General features: G+C 45.9%; 1 protein-coding gene across 1 annotated transcript in view; it reads left to right on the forward strand.

Annotated features, from left to right (window-relative positions):
- Positions 1-14600, forward strand: part of KTN1 (kinectin 1) — a gene marked incomplete in the record, with an annotated part of 2305074 nt that overhangs the window by 2041530 nt on the left and 248944 nt on the right.

Raw genomic sequence — 14600 nt, forward strand, 5'->3', positions numbered from 1 at the left:
TATGACTCTGTCATTGTCCATGCTGGAGTGAATGACTTGAGACGTACCTCCCTGGACTACATAAAAAAAGATATGGAGGAGCTCTTGGATCATGTGACCCAGGCAGATATGACCCTAGCCCTAAGTAGCATCCTGCCTTCGCCAAGAATGATACCACAGTATAAGGACAAAATGATTGACTTCAACAATTGGCTAAGCTTCTGGCGTCATTCAAAGGGGATCCAATATTTGTCTGCCTGGGAAGACATGATCGACAAACCACGATGCTTTGCCAGAGATGGTCTGCACCTGTCACCCCTGGGATTCAGGTTACTGGCTAAAGCTCCTGCCACCCCTATAGTGCCTTTTGTAGGCAAGGTTCAAAGGATAAAACTACCACCGTAACAAATAGAAGCAGGCAAAATCTGAAGGTAATGCTACTCAATGCTAGAAGTCTAAACCTCAAAATGCACTCTCTCGAGGCACTCCTAAAAATGGAGAACATTGATATCTGTGCAGTAACTGAGACCTGGTTCAAGGCTCCAGAGAGCACCCCTGCAATACCAGGCTACAATTCTTACCAAACTTTTCGGCCACAAAACCAGGACCGAAACACTAAAGGTGGAGGAGTGTCTATATTCACCAAGGATATTCACACCTCCAGGCTAGTTGCCCAACACAATGCATCTGAAATTCTCCAGGTGCAACTAACACTAGGTAAGACTGCAATCCAAATTGTAGCTTACTACAGATCCCCATCCATGCCCCAAGATTATCACTACACCTTTCTAAATATACTGGAAAATATTAAGATACAACCAAACACCCTAATACTGGGTGATTTCAACTACCCTGCCATTAATTGGGAAAACTACTCGGGTACCAACTCCTTTTCCCAACAGTTCTTGGAATTCATAAATTCCAACGCCCTGGTCAACTAATCCATTGTCCCACCAGGGGCTCCAATATCCTAGACCTGGTCATTACCAACATGGGAGATAGATGCTCCACACCAGTGGTCATCCCCTCATTGGTCAGGTCTAACCATAAGCAAATCACCCTTGACATCCACATCCCACCCCCACCCCCCAGTAAGGAAACCTCCTTAAAAAACTTCTCCAAAGCCAACTTCATGCTACTGAAGTCAGAAGTGACAAACTTCACAACACCCACACAGACGGGATCTGGAAGTTCGACTGCAGAATCCTACACTAAGGCACTGTACGAGCACATCCACTCGTACATGAATCATGCCATCCCAAATAGAACCAAGATGCTCCAAAAAAAAGGAAGCCAATCTGGTGGTCCCCTGCTATAAACAAACTATACAACAGAAGGAAGAAACTGTTGCAAAAAAGAGGAAAATCCCAGGATGCAAAAAACTCCCTCACCAGTCTCAGTAAGAAGCTGAGATCCCTTATAAAATCCTCAAAAGCTAGTTATGAAAATAAAATTGCCAAAGATTCCAAAGGCAACCACAAGGCATTCTGTAGTTATGTCAAGAATCTAAATGGCAATGCTCAGATCTGCTCTGAGTTGCAACAGAATGGCATTAAATATACTGATCCAAGGATATTGCCAGTATCCTGGCAGATCGATTTAGTGCCAACTTCACCCCACTCTCACCCCCTAAAAGGCCTTTCTGAATACGAAAAGACTGCCAAATTTCGATAATCACGGCCACACAGGTAGAAACCGCACTCTCCAAAGCTAAGAATACAGCATCCATGGGACCAGATGACATCCCAGGCTGTGTACTACATGAACTACAAAATGAACTGGCACCTCACCTAAGTGTGATGTTTAATCATAGCCTCACCTTTCGTGCCCACTGAGTGGTGCACAGCTACAGTTATCCCGCTCCACAAGGGAGGATCCACCTTGGATCCTGGGAACTACCGTCCCATCAGTCTGACAAGCCTGATCTGCAAGGGCATGGAACGCATTATCATGAACTTATAAACAAAGACATTGGCAACCTTCAAACACTAGCCCCACCCAGTTTGGGTTTGTGAAGGGCCAATCTTGTCTCCTGAATCTGATTGACTTCTTCGAATCAGTCTCCAGAGCTGTGGATGAGGGTAAGGCAGTCCACACAGCCTATCTGGACCTCGCCAAGGACTTTGACACCATTCCCCACTCTGGAATCATAGATAAACTTACTAAGCTGGGCATAAATCCCTTCATCACTCGGGTTGCTAACTGGCTTACTGACAGAACCCAGACAGTAAAAGTAGCCGACTTCAAATCCAGCTCCAGACAAGTCACAAGTGAAGTACCTCAGGGTTCAGTCCTGGGACCACTCTTGTTTGGTATCTACTTCTCTGAAGTACAGGCCAACACTAAAGGACTCTGGCTAACAAAGTTTGCAGATGACTGTAAACTGGGAGCCATTATTGAATCCCCAAATGATGTGGATATTCTACAAAAGGGCCTTACAGAAACAGATGCCTGGTGCAAGAGCCATGGGCTCAAGCTTAATGCCAAGAAATGTATAGTTATCCCCTTTGGGAAAAAAAAAAACATGTACCCATGAATTACCACATAGGTGGCAGGACGCTAAACATCGAAAGTGTGATGAGAGCCTTAGGGACACAAGTGGACAGTGGTCTGACTTTCGATAACCACATTGCCACAACAGTCAGGAAATCCTTCTATGTGGCACACCTCATCACTAAGGGCTTTTCATCCAGAAAAAAGGAGGTCATTGTCCCACTGTACTCATCCCTCATTAGACCCATTATAGAGTATAATGCCCCGTTTGGTATGTACCTCACAAGACATCTGTAACAGCTTGAAAGGCCACAGAAATACCTCACTAAAAGAATCACAGGCCTAAAGCAGATGCCATATACTGACAGTCTAAAAAAACTCCAGCTGTACTCTGTGGCATATCGTCTACTCAGAGGCGATCTCTGCTTAACATACAAGGCCATGTCAAACCCTGAGCTGTTGGACATGCTCCACTTAAAGAGATCCCAATCCCTCAGAGCCACACGCTCCAGGGATCTAAACCTTGTCATCACAATGAACAAAACATGCTAGAGGGATAGGTTCCTGACCTAGAGACTCCCCATACTTTGGAATAGACTGCCCATACATATCAAGCAGAGCGCCTCTTTGACCCTCTTCAAAAGGAACCTTGATGATTGGATGGGAGACAGGAAATTCACCCCGAGGATCATGTCAGTCACCCTGCTAGACAGGGGCCTGGAGAAGTAAATATCGTGGGAAGAAATATCCAGGGAATTGTTATGGCTAGGCTTGCATAGGCCCTAGGGCCGATAGCTTAGTACCAACCTATGAACCTAAATAATTACTAGAACTTCTACTATATACATATTTTGGATGGTATCACAGTTACCCTGATAGAACAGTAACTAAAAAAATTCAGAGCTGATGCAGATGTTCTTCGTGTTTCACTGTTGCAGTCATCACACTTGGGTTATCTGCCTGCAGGTAGCCCTCAGTCGGCCAGAATACCAGAACCTTAGTATTTTTGCATCGGATCCTGTCGCTCCAGGACTGACGTCAGGTCGTCAGGAGTATAAAAACAGGCAGCCGACGCCATTACATCAGTCTTTCTTGCTGAGGAGCCCGAAGCAAAAGCAGTTTGCAAGTCCCGGTAGGCCACTACCTGAGCTTTCGTTTACTAATTGAATCATCCTGAAGTCTTCTAAAGCTAAGTACCCCATTGGGGATCCTTTTTTCTTTTTCTAACCGATGTCAGAAAAAGTTAATAATTGTCTTGCCTGTGGAAAGCAAATACCACACCGAGATTTTCATTCTTACTGCATCACCTGTCTAGGACCAGACCACGACGTACCTCGCTGTCGGTTTTGTGCCTTGCTCAGTGCCCAAACCATTCATCGTAGGGCCCTTATTGTTGCTAAATACTTTCATTCTCTATCTCCATATTCCGAAATGGCTTCAGTAAGCCATCCGACTACCGATTTTCTGAAAAAACTTAAGGATAAAGACAGACCGCACAGGTTCAAAGCTGCCAACGACACCTCCGTTAAGCTAGTCGCCAGTTCGCTGGTACTCAGTGAGGTGCTTTCGCAGCCCCTGATGCCCACTTCAGTGGATTCTCAGGCCTCTACCGAGACCCATTTGGAGTCCAGTTTGCCGCAAGACTCTTCTTCGACTATGGAACCAGCAGATGTCTCTACCTTTGATGGGTCCGGAGCCGCTGAGCAGGCACCGGCTTCTGAGGAAGTTCTTCGTACTACAGATGTTTGACACAAGCCAACTACTTCACTTCTGTCTAAAACTACAGAATTTCTAAGGCCAAGAGTGCATGCTATGCCTAGAAACCCGACAACCAAAGTGCATGCACCTACTCCCTTGCCCCAAAATAAAATGCTTAGAATGGCAGAAGACCATAGTATGCTGATTAGGGGAAATCAGCCTTCCCTTGTTAAGAGAAAAAGGGACCAGTCCCCAGCAGCTTCAACAGACCAAGAGTCGGACGACTCTGAAGTTTCTGATTATGAAGACATGCCCTTATCTGCTTATGAGGATTTTGTTGCAGAGGAATCCATTCCTTCTGTCTCTCCTCCAGAGGATTTCTCTTTTGGTGAAACCTTACATACTTTGAGAGCATTTCCACTGGGAATGCCAAGACTATCCTCAGTCCAGAAAGAGACTCAGAGAATTTCTAGACTGCCACAACACAGACCTTTAGCAATACCACCAGACCTGGAAGTTGTTGTTGTCTTTATGGAATCCAGTCTTACTCCTGATACTTTACCCCCTGCCCCTAGGAAACCAGACAGGTACTACAGAGTACCTGACTTTACAAATTTCTTTTCAAAAATCCTACTGCTGAGCCAGAGATCATTTCCCAGGGGCCTAAAGGAATCAAGACAACTACAGCTAAGAGTCCCACCCCTTCAGACAGGGATTCCAGAGCTTTGGACAGATTGGGTAAGAAAGTGTATAGGTTCATAGGTAGATACTACGCTATCTGCCCGAGGGCATTTATAAGCCTAGCCAGAGTGTCAGCTTTCGCTGCCCCATTCATTAATTAACTGAGCTTCTGCCAAGAAAAGCCAATGAAGTGATCCCAGGGGGTGTATTTTCTGTTACCCATCCACTCGTCAAGGTTTCTCTTGAAGAGTGTTAGTGAGGGGCTCTGCCTAAAGTAGTTAGGAATTTTGTTCCAAGCATGGGAAGTCTCTGTGACAGGAATTTATCCCTCAGGCATGTTCTATTTATTGTTGTGGCGAGGTTTAGCTCACTAGACAGAGTGGCTCGCAGTGACTTGGATTTCCTTAGGTGGAGCATGTCCATCAATTCCGAGTAGGACATGGCTTTGTAAGTCAGGCAGAGATCACCTCTGAGTAAGCGATATGTCACTGAGTACAGCCAGCGTTTTTCCAGTCAGGCTGCATAGGACACATGTTTGAGGCCAGTAATCCTCTTGATGAGGTACCTTTGTGGTCTTTCCAGCTGTTGGAAGTGTCTTGTGAGGTACATCCCAAATGGGGCATTGTACTCTATGATGGGTCTGATGAGTAATGAGTAGAGAGGCCCTATAACCTCTTTCTAATTGCGAACCCTTTAGTAATTAGATGGGCTACATAGAAGGATTTCTTAACTGTTTTGGCAATATGATTGTCAAAGCAGAGATTACTATCTACCTGGGTCCCCAGATCTCTTATTACCCCTTTTGTATTAAGGGGCTGCCACCTATGTGGTAATTCATGAGTGTTTTGTTATTCCCAAACAGGATGATTATGCAATTTTGGCATTTAGCTTGAGACCATGACTTTGACACCAGGTGTCCGTCTCAGTAAGGCCCTTTTGGAGAATGTCCGTGTCAGCGGAGAGTCAATTATGGCTCCCAGTTTGTAGCCATATACCTCTGCAACTCTTGCCATTAGGGATTTGAATTGTCAGTTTCATATGCTGAAGTACCAACAACATATTATGGAACTTGTTAAGCAAAAAATAGCTACCCTTACAGACTGTGCAGAAAATAAAGAATTGCAAGAACTTATGCATTCTGCAAAACAAGTCAGCAAGCATACATTGCAGTGTGGCTTTGATGGCCTAGAAGCATCTTGGAGGGCAGCATTCACTGGTTCTGTACTGAGATGGCATGCTTGGCTTAAGGAGCAGACCTTGCCAGATCATGTCAAATCCAAGTTACTAGACGCTCCTTTGAACAAGGACAATCTGTTTGGCACCAAAGCGGAAGAGGTTCTTAAAAAGATGGAAGAAAAAGCTAAATCTATGCAGACAGTCAAAGAATTCTTACAAGTACAGCCTCCTAGATTCAGTAAGCATTGCCCCTCGAAACATTGGTCCATTCCAGCCCCCTCAAGGCTATCTCAAACTAGACCCAGGTGAAACAGACCCCCCAGACTACAGTCTCAGGGTATGCAGAGATCTAAGCAATGGAGTGCCTCCACCTCTAAAGCAGGGAGTGCTAAACCCACCCCCTTACGGTAAGAATTCCCAATGACTTCTCAACTCCACCCCCCTCCCGTGCCCAACTGCTTGTGCCCCTAGGAGGAAAACTTGCTCTTCATGCAAAATGCTGAATTCCCATCACCAAAGACCGATGGGTCCTCAACATTGTATCCCAGGGGTACAAATTTTACTTCCACTCACTGCCATCCCCAAAAGGGTTCCCAGATCTCTCTCTAAACCAGTGGGCAGAGGCTCAAAACCAAGTCCAATCCCTGCTCTCTATAAGGACAATTCAGCCGGTTCCTGCAGAACAGATAGGTCAAGGATTCTATTCCAGACTTTCCTGGTACCCAGAAAAGAGGGCACTTGGTGCCCAATCTTAGATCTTTCAATTCCCAACATCCTGGTGGTACCAAAATTCAAAATGTTCACCATGCAGCAGCTTCTACCTATGCAGCTAAAGATGCCTGGTTAGTCACCCTAGACTTAAAAGAAGCCTATCTGCACTTCCCTATAAGGGAATCATGCAGGAAATATCTACGTTTCAGGGCAGAATCTATGCATTATCAATTCTCTGCACTTCCTTTTGGCTTATCCCACTGCTCCCAGAGTATTCACAAAATGCCTGGCTTCAGCCATTGCTTACTGCAGACAGAGAAATATTCAAATTTACCCATACTTGGGCGACTGCTTGATTCAGACAGACAATCAGGAAATGCTGTTCCAGCACCTGACATTTGTAAGAAACCTACTAACCTCCCTGGGGTACACCATCAACGAAAAGAAATCAAAACTAATCCCCAGTCAAAGATTGTATTCCTGGGGCGAGCTTGGACACAGCATCCCAGATGGCAATCCTCACTCCAGAAATCTGACAGGCAATTTTACTCAAATGGCCACCAGAACCCAGCTTATCCATAGGAAAATCCTGCAGACCCTAGGGTTCATGGCCTCATGCATCCTACTAATTCCATATGCCAGACTGCATATGAGGAAACTTCAGTGGTACTTAAAAGTCTTTGGTGCCAACATTATCAGGAAACACAGACCTTTAGCAATACCACCAGACCTGGAAGTTGTTGTTGTCTTTATGGAATCCAGTCTTACTCCTGATACTTTACCCCCTGCCCCTAGGAAACCAGACAGGTACTACAGAGTACCTGACTTTACAAATTTCTTTTCAAAAATCCTACTGCTGAGCCAGAGATCATTTCCCAGGGGCCTAAAGGAATCAAGACAACTACAGCTAAGAGTCCCACCCCTTCAGACAGGGATTCCAGAGCTTTGGACAGATTGGGTAAGAAAGTGTATAGGTTCATAGGTAGATACTACGCTATCTGCCCGAGGGCATTTATAAGCCTAGCCAGAGTGTCAGCTTTCGCTGCCCCATTCATTAATTAACTGAGCTTCTGCCAAGAAAAGCCAATGAAGTGATCCCAGGGGGTGTATTTTCTGTTACCCATCCACTCGTCAAGGTTTCTCTTGAAGAGTGTTAGTGAGGGGCTCTGCCTAAAGTAGTTAGGAATTTTGTTCCAAGCATGGGAAGTCTCTGTGACAGGAATTTATCCCTCAGGCATGTTCTATTTATTGTTGTGGCGAGGTTTAGCTCACTAGACAGAGTGGCTCGCAGTGACTTGGATTTCCTTAGGTGGAGCATGTCCATCAATTCCGAGTAGGACATGGCTTTGTAAGTCAGGCAGAGATCACCTCTGAGTAAGCGATATGTCACTGAGTACAGCCAGCGTTTTTCCAGTCAGGCTGCATAGGACACATGTTTGAGGCCAGTAATCCTCTTGATGAGGTACCTTTGTGGTCTTTCCAGCTGTTGGAAGTGTCTTGTGAGGTACATCCCAAATGGGGCATTGTACTCTATGATGGGTCTGATGAGTAATGAGTAGAGAGGCCCTATAACCTCTTTCTAATTGCGAACCCTTTAGTAATTAGATGGGCTACATAGAAGGATTTCTTAACTGTTTTGGCAATATGATTGTCAAAGCAGAGATTACTATCTACCTGGGTCCCCAGATCTCTTATTACCCCTTTTGTATTAAGGGGGCTGCCACCTATGTGGTAATTCATGAGTGTTTTGTTATTCCCAAACAGGATGATTATGCAATTTTTGGCATTTAGCTTGAGACCATGACTTTGACACCAGGTGTCCGTCTCAGTAAGGCCCTTTTGGAGAATGTCCGTGTCAGCCGGAGAGTCAATTATGGCTCCCAGTTTGTAGCCATATACCTCTGCAACTCTTGCCATTAGGGATTTGAATTGTCAGTTTCATATGCTGAAGTACCAACAACATATTATGGAACTTGTTAAGCAAAAAATAGCTACCCTTACAGACTGTGCAGAAAATAAAGAATTGCAAGAACTTATGCATTCTGCAAAACAAGTCAGCAAGCATACATTGCAGTGTGGCTTTGATGGCCTAGAAGCATCTTGGAGGGCAGCATTCACTGGTTCTGTACTGAGATGGCATGCTTGGCTTAAGGAGCAGACCTTGCCAGATCATGTCAAATCCAAGTTATTAGACGCTCCTTTGAACAGGACAAGCTGTTTGGCACCAAAGCAGAAGAGGTTATTAAGATGGAAGAAAAAGCTAAAGCTATGCAGACAGTCAAAGAATTTCTACAAGTACAGCCTCCTAGATTCAGTAAGCATTGCCCCTCAAAACATTGGTCCATTCCAGCCCCCTCAAGGCTATCTCAAACTAGACCCAGGTGAAACAGACCCCCCAGACTACAGTCTCAGGGTATGCAGAGATCTAAGCAATGGAGTGCCTCCACCTCTAAAGCAGGGAGTGCTAAACCCACCCCCTTACGGTAAGAATTCCCAATGACTTCTCAACTCCACCCCCCTCCCGTGCCCAACTGCTTGTGCCCCTAGGAGGAAAACTTGCTCTTCATGCAAAATGCTGAATTCCCATCACCAAAGACCGATGGGTCCTCAACATTGTATCCCAGGGGTACAAATTTTACTTCCACTCACTGCCATCCCCAAAAGGGTTCCCAGATCTCTCTCTAAACCAGTGGGCAGAGGCTCAAAACCAAGTCCAATCCCTGCTCTCTATAAGGACAATTCAGCCGGTTCCTGCAGAACAGATAGGTCAAGGATTCTATTCCAGACTTTCCTGGTACCCAGAAAAGAGGGCACTTGGTGCCCAATCTTAGATCTTTCAATTCCCAACATCCTGGTGGTACCAAAATTCAAAATGCTCACCCTGCAGCAGCTTCTACCTATGCTAGCCAAAGATGCCTGGTTAGTCACCCTAGACTTAAAAGAAGCCTATCTGCACTTCCCTATAAGGGAGTCATGCAGAAAATATCTACGCTTCAGGACAGGATCCATGCATTATCAATTCTCTGCACTTCCTTTTGGCTTATCCCACTGCTCCCAGAGTATTCACAAAATGCCTGGCTTCAGCCATTGCTTACTGCAGACAGAGAAATATTCAAATTTACCCATACTTGGACGACTGCTTGATTCAGACAGACAATCAGGAAATGCTGTTCCAGCACCTGACATTTGTAAGAAACCTACTAACCTCCCTGGGGTACACCATCAACGAAAAGAAATCAAAACTAATCCCCAGTCAAAAGATTGTATTCCTGGGAGCGAGCTTGGACACAGCATCCCAGATGGCAATCCTCACTCCAGAAATCTGACAGGCAATTTTACTCAAATGGCCACCAGAACCCAGCTTATCCGCAAGGAAAATCCTGCAGACCCTAGGGTTCATGGCCTCATGCATCCTACTAATTCCATATGCCAGACTGCATATGAGGAAACTTCAGTGGTACTTAAAAAGTCTTTGGTGCCAACATTATCAGGACCTGGAAACTGTCATTCCCATAATACCCTAAGGACAGAGTTTCTTTGGTGGGCAGCAGCATGCAACCACAACAAGGGACTGCCCTTTACCCAACCCCATGCCACCCAGACCCTAACCACAGACACATCAGACTATGCCCTGTGGGTACACATGGACGGCAAGTGTAATCAGGGCCACTGGAGCCCAAGTCAAATGCATCTGCACATCAACCGGAAAGAGATGCTAGCTGTTCAGCACGCTCTGACATCTTTCAGATCCCTACTCTCACCAGGACACCTGCTAATAAAAACAGACACCACCACAGTCATGTGGTACATCAACAAGCAGGGGGGAACCCACTCTGCCGGCTAGCCATGGCTCTGTGGAACACGGCTTTGGACATGCAGGTACATCTGCAAGCTCAATTCCTGCTAGGCAAACAGAACTCTCTGCAGACGATTTAAGCAGAAATCTCCTAGACCCACATGAGTGGCAACTAGAGCCATACACCTTCAACCTTCTGATTTAGAAATGGGGGACACTAGAGGTGGATCTCTTTGCCTCCCCCTGCAATCACCAGCTCAGAAGATTCTGCACCAGGACACCTCACAGCAGGGCCTGGAAAGTGGATGACCTATCCTTCCAGTGGGGTAAATCTCTCAATTTATGCCTTTCCCCCTCTGCCCCTCCTCTCAAGTGTATTGCTCAAAATAAGACAGGACAGACCAAGGACGATTCTGATTGCCCCGGACTGGCCACGCCAACACTGTTACCCACTTCTAAGCCTGTCACCGGTGCCACCCTGGCACCTACACCAGAACCCAACCCTGCTCTCTCAGCAGGGGGGACATATCTTGCATCCACAACTGCAAACCCTAAATGTTGCAGCCTGGCTTATTCCTTGAATTCTCCCCCAGTAACCAGCCTAAGCAAGCAGGTGCTGGATGTCATCCTTGAAGCCAGAAGACCCAGTACAAAGAAATCCTATGCTGATAAGAGGAAAAAGTACTGATCCTGGATTCAATCTAAAGGAGAGGACACAACTCTGCCCTCCCTGCCTCTAATCCTAGATTACCTAGCAGATCTACTCCACAGATGCCTATCCTTCTCCATTAAGATTCATGCCTCTGCCATTTTGGCTCATTACAACACTGAGCCACCTCTCTTCTCTTACCCTCTTATCAAACAATTCCTGAGAGGGGCAAACAACTTAAGGCTTCCAAGGAGAGCACCCACCCCTGCTTGGGACCTTAACTTTGTACTGGAAAAGCTCACGCTACCCCCCCCCCCCCTTTGAGCCTTAAAATTTCTCTCCTGGAAAATAGCCTTGCTTCTGGCCATCACTTCAGCTAGAAGTGTCTGAGCTACAAGCACGTATGGCTGTAGAGCCCTTCTTTATTTCCCATGCTGACAGGGTCTCCCTCAGGACTAACCCTTCCTTTATGCCTAAAGTGGTGTCCAGTGTGGCTCTCAACCAGTCTATCCATTTGCCTACCTTCTTCCCTAATCCTCAAAATAAAGGTGAAAGGATCCTGCATTCAGGGGGTCAGAACACATTCCACTAGGGCAACTTCTACCTCTACAGGATTCCTCAGGGGAGTCCCTACCAGGGACATCCTGGAAGCTGCTACCTGGAGTTCTGTACACACCTTCACCAAGCATTACCATCTGCCTATCTTTTCCAAATCCAGGGCAGATTTTGCAACAGCAGTCCTGCAAGGCATTCAAGCCAGCCCTAACTCTTCTTGATTGCCTCCACCCTTCTTCAGCTTTGGGAATCTACCCAAGTGTGATGACTGCAACAGTGAAACATGAAGAACATAGTACAGTTGTGTACACTTACCATCAATGTAGATGTTCGAGTGTATTCACTGTTGCAGTCCTGGTTTCACTTCCTCCAGCCCCCTGGTTTTCTCTTTCTCTCTCTAAACTTCTCTATGCCTTTTACTGCCCCCCCCCCCCTTAGGGGTATTGGTACTTACTTTTTACTGGTGGTGTTTTCCCTCACCATAACTTAGCTCCCTGTTGGGGTTCCTGACATTTGGGTTAAGAAAAACTGATGTAATGGCATCGGCTGCCTGTTTTTATACCCCTGACAACCTGACGTCAGTCCTGGAGCGACAGCATCCGACGCTGAAATACTAAGTCTCTGGTATTCGGGCTGACTGAGGGCTACCTGCAGGCAGATAACACAAGTGTGATGACTGCAACAGTGAGTAAACTCGAACATCTACATTTATGGTAAGTGTACACAACTGTACTTTACCGAATGACATTAAATGAAATGATAGTTGAACAAAAACTGCTAGTAAGGAAAGAATTCCAGTCCTGTTTTGCTTTACAGGAAAAAGGTGTCAGAGACTTGTTCATAGCTGACCAAAAACAGCTCTCATTGAATGGGAAAATAAATACCTATGAGGATCCGTGAATCTCGTGAGAATAGTAAGATGCTTACAGTAAGCTACAGTGATAATTCTTTATGCATTTTCCCCCATGCCTGCCTGCTGACCATCACCCCCCCCCCCCCAAAATCAGACATGACCTGTTTGTTCCCTTACTTGTGAATTTCAACCTGGATCAGGGTTAAAGCTTGCTAATAAGAGGCCATCATTCAGGTAACCATGGAGAGTGTTTTGGGCCTGTGCCCTGGTCTTTTTCTTGCTCACTGTGAAAGTGAGTGCACTTCACTACAGCCACATTTGTCTGGCTTCCTTTATGGATTGGAGCCTGTGCAAAACCCATCTTTGTAGTTCAGACAAGTGGATAAGGTACTGCTCCCATCAGCCAGGTGAGTCTAGCTTATCCCCAGCATGACACCTAAAGGTGACTTCTATGTCTAGCACTGGCTGACTTGCTCTTCCACTTAGTGGCTTGCTTCATCCTTGAGCACAGGCAGTAGAGACATTTTCACCCTGCCTCTGATACCTCTGTAACTGCTTCCTTTGGCAATTGACATAGGCACTAGCTCACCACAGGGTTTCCACTGCCCGCCATATGTGTGTACTCCCACATTTCATATCGTCAGACCCCCCCCCCCGTCACCTGCATGTCCACTTGCACCATAGCACTTGATTGACTGGGAGCCACCACGTAATGGGCAGCACAGTGGTTAATGACGTTTTCGCCTCACAGCAAGAGGTTCTCCGGTTTGATTCTCTGTTGGGGTGCCTTCGGTGTGGACTCTGCATGTCCTCCTTGTATTCGTGTGGGTTTTCTTTGGGAGGTCCAGTTTCCTCCCACAAATGTTAAATAAATAAAATTATAATGCTTAGCACCAAGAGCAAAAACAAAACTGACCAGATAATGTGCCTATATCTTTGTCACTGAAGGAGTGGGAAACATCTTCACCTTTTGTTCATGGAAAGGTTGAAGGAGAAGTGATTTCCGGCATCTGCCTGCAAACCCAAAACTTTTAATTGGAGGCCAAGAAATTCTGGAAGGCCCAGATTAGCTACAGGAATTTTCTAAGCCTGCCTGAGCCCAAGCCTTTGGATGATGCATTTAATACTACTGTGTTGGAGACAGACTCCTAACCCTCCTGCTCCAGGAAAGCTGGACTACATCTGGAGGATCCAGGACTCCCACAAACTCTTATACAAGACTACATTGGCTGACTAGTGGTGGTGTCCATGGATTCCAGCAGTGATGCTGTTGTAGATTTAACCAGGAACCATTTTGCCAATGACAGGAAGTGCAAGAATGCTCCATCACTTTGGTAATAAGATTTGCACCTTAGTTACCCTGGGTGTTAAAGCCCCTAGCTACCAGTATTGTATTTTGAAATTGAGTCCCTCCTTAGCCACTTGAGACAAAAAGCAGAGGGGTGGATAGATGAGGATAAGGACCTAAAGAGAGAGGTGCTTGACTCGTGCATCTTCAGCTCTGAGCAGAATTGCACTTTTCTTCGAGTGTTGCTCTGAGTCTTGAGCCATATGTCTTCTTGCATGATGATTGGTCCCCTGGCAATATTGGACATGGTGGCATCAGCATGTTTAATCCCTGCATGCCCTATTCTTTTGCTTCCTCTGTTAGAAAGGAGATTTCATGGTGGATAAACCAAGCTTCTACCTACCTCGAATACCTTTCCAGCTAATTCCGGGATCTTACACTCTTACCATGCAAGCTTCTGTTTCAGAGTATGCAGCCTGTATAGGGGACTTGAAGATCCAGGAGGAGACTTGCGTCACATCCTTCTGGAGGAGCCGCATCAACATAAATGACATGGCAGTGATTTAAAGCATCACAGCATTCAAGCCTATTTAATTATAGGGGAACCTTGCACATCCATACTGACACCCCCATAGTGACGTGTTTTCCATCTGTGATTGCTCAGTGGAACTTAGTGAATGCAGGGGCTAATAGGCTTGTTGCTTTTGCAGGCATATGAGCT

Source organism: Protopterus annectens, chromosome 6.part0, assembly GCF_019279795.1.
Source record: "Protopterus annectens isolate FY-2018-M chromosome 6.part0, PAN1.0, whole genome shotgun sequence".
Taxonomy (NCBI): Eukaryota; Metazoa; Chordata; order Ceratodontiformes; family Protopteridae; genus Protopterus; species Protopterus annectens.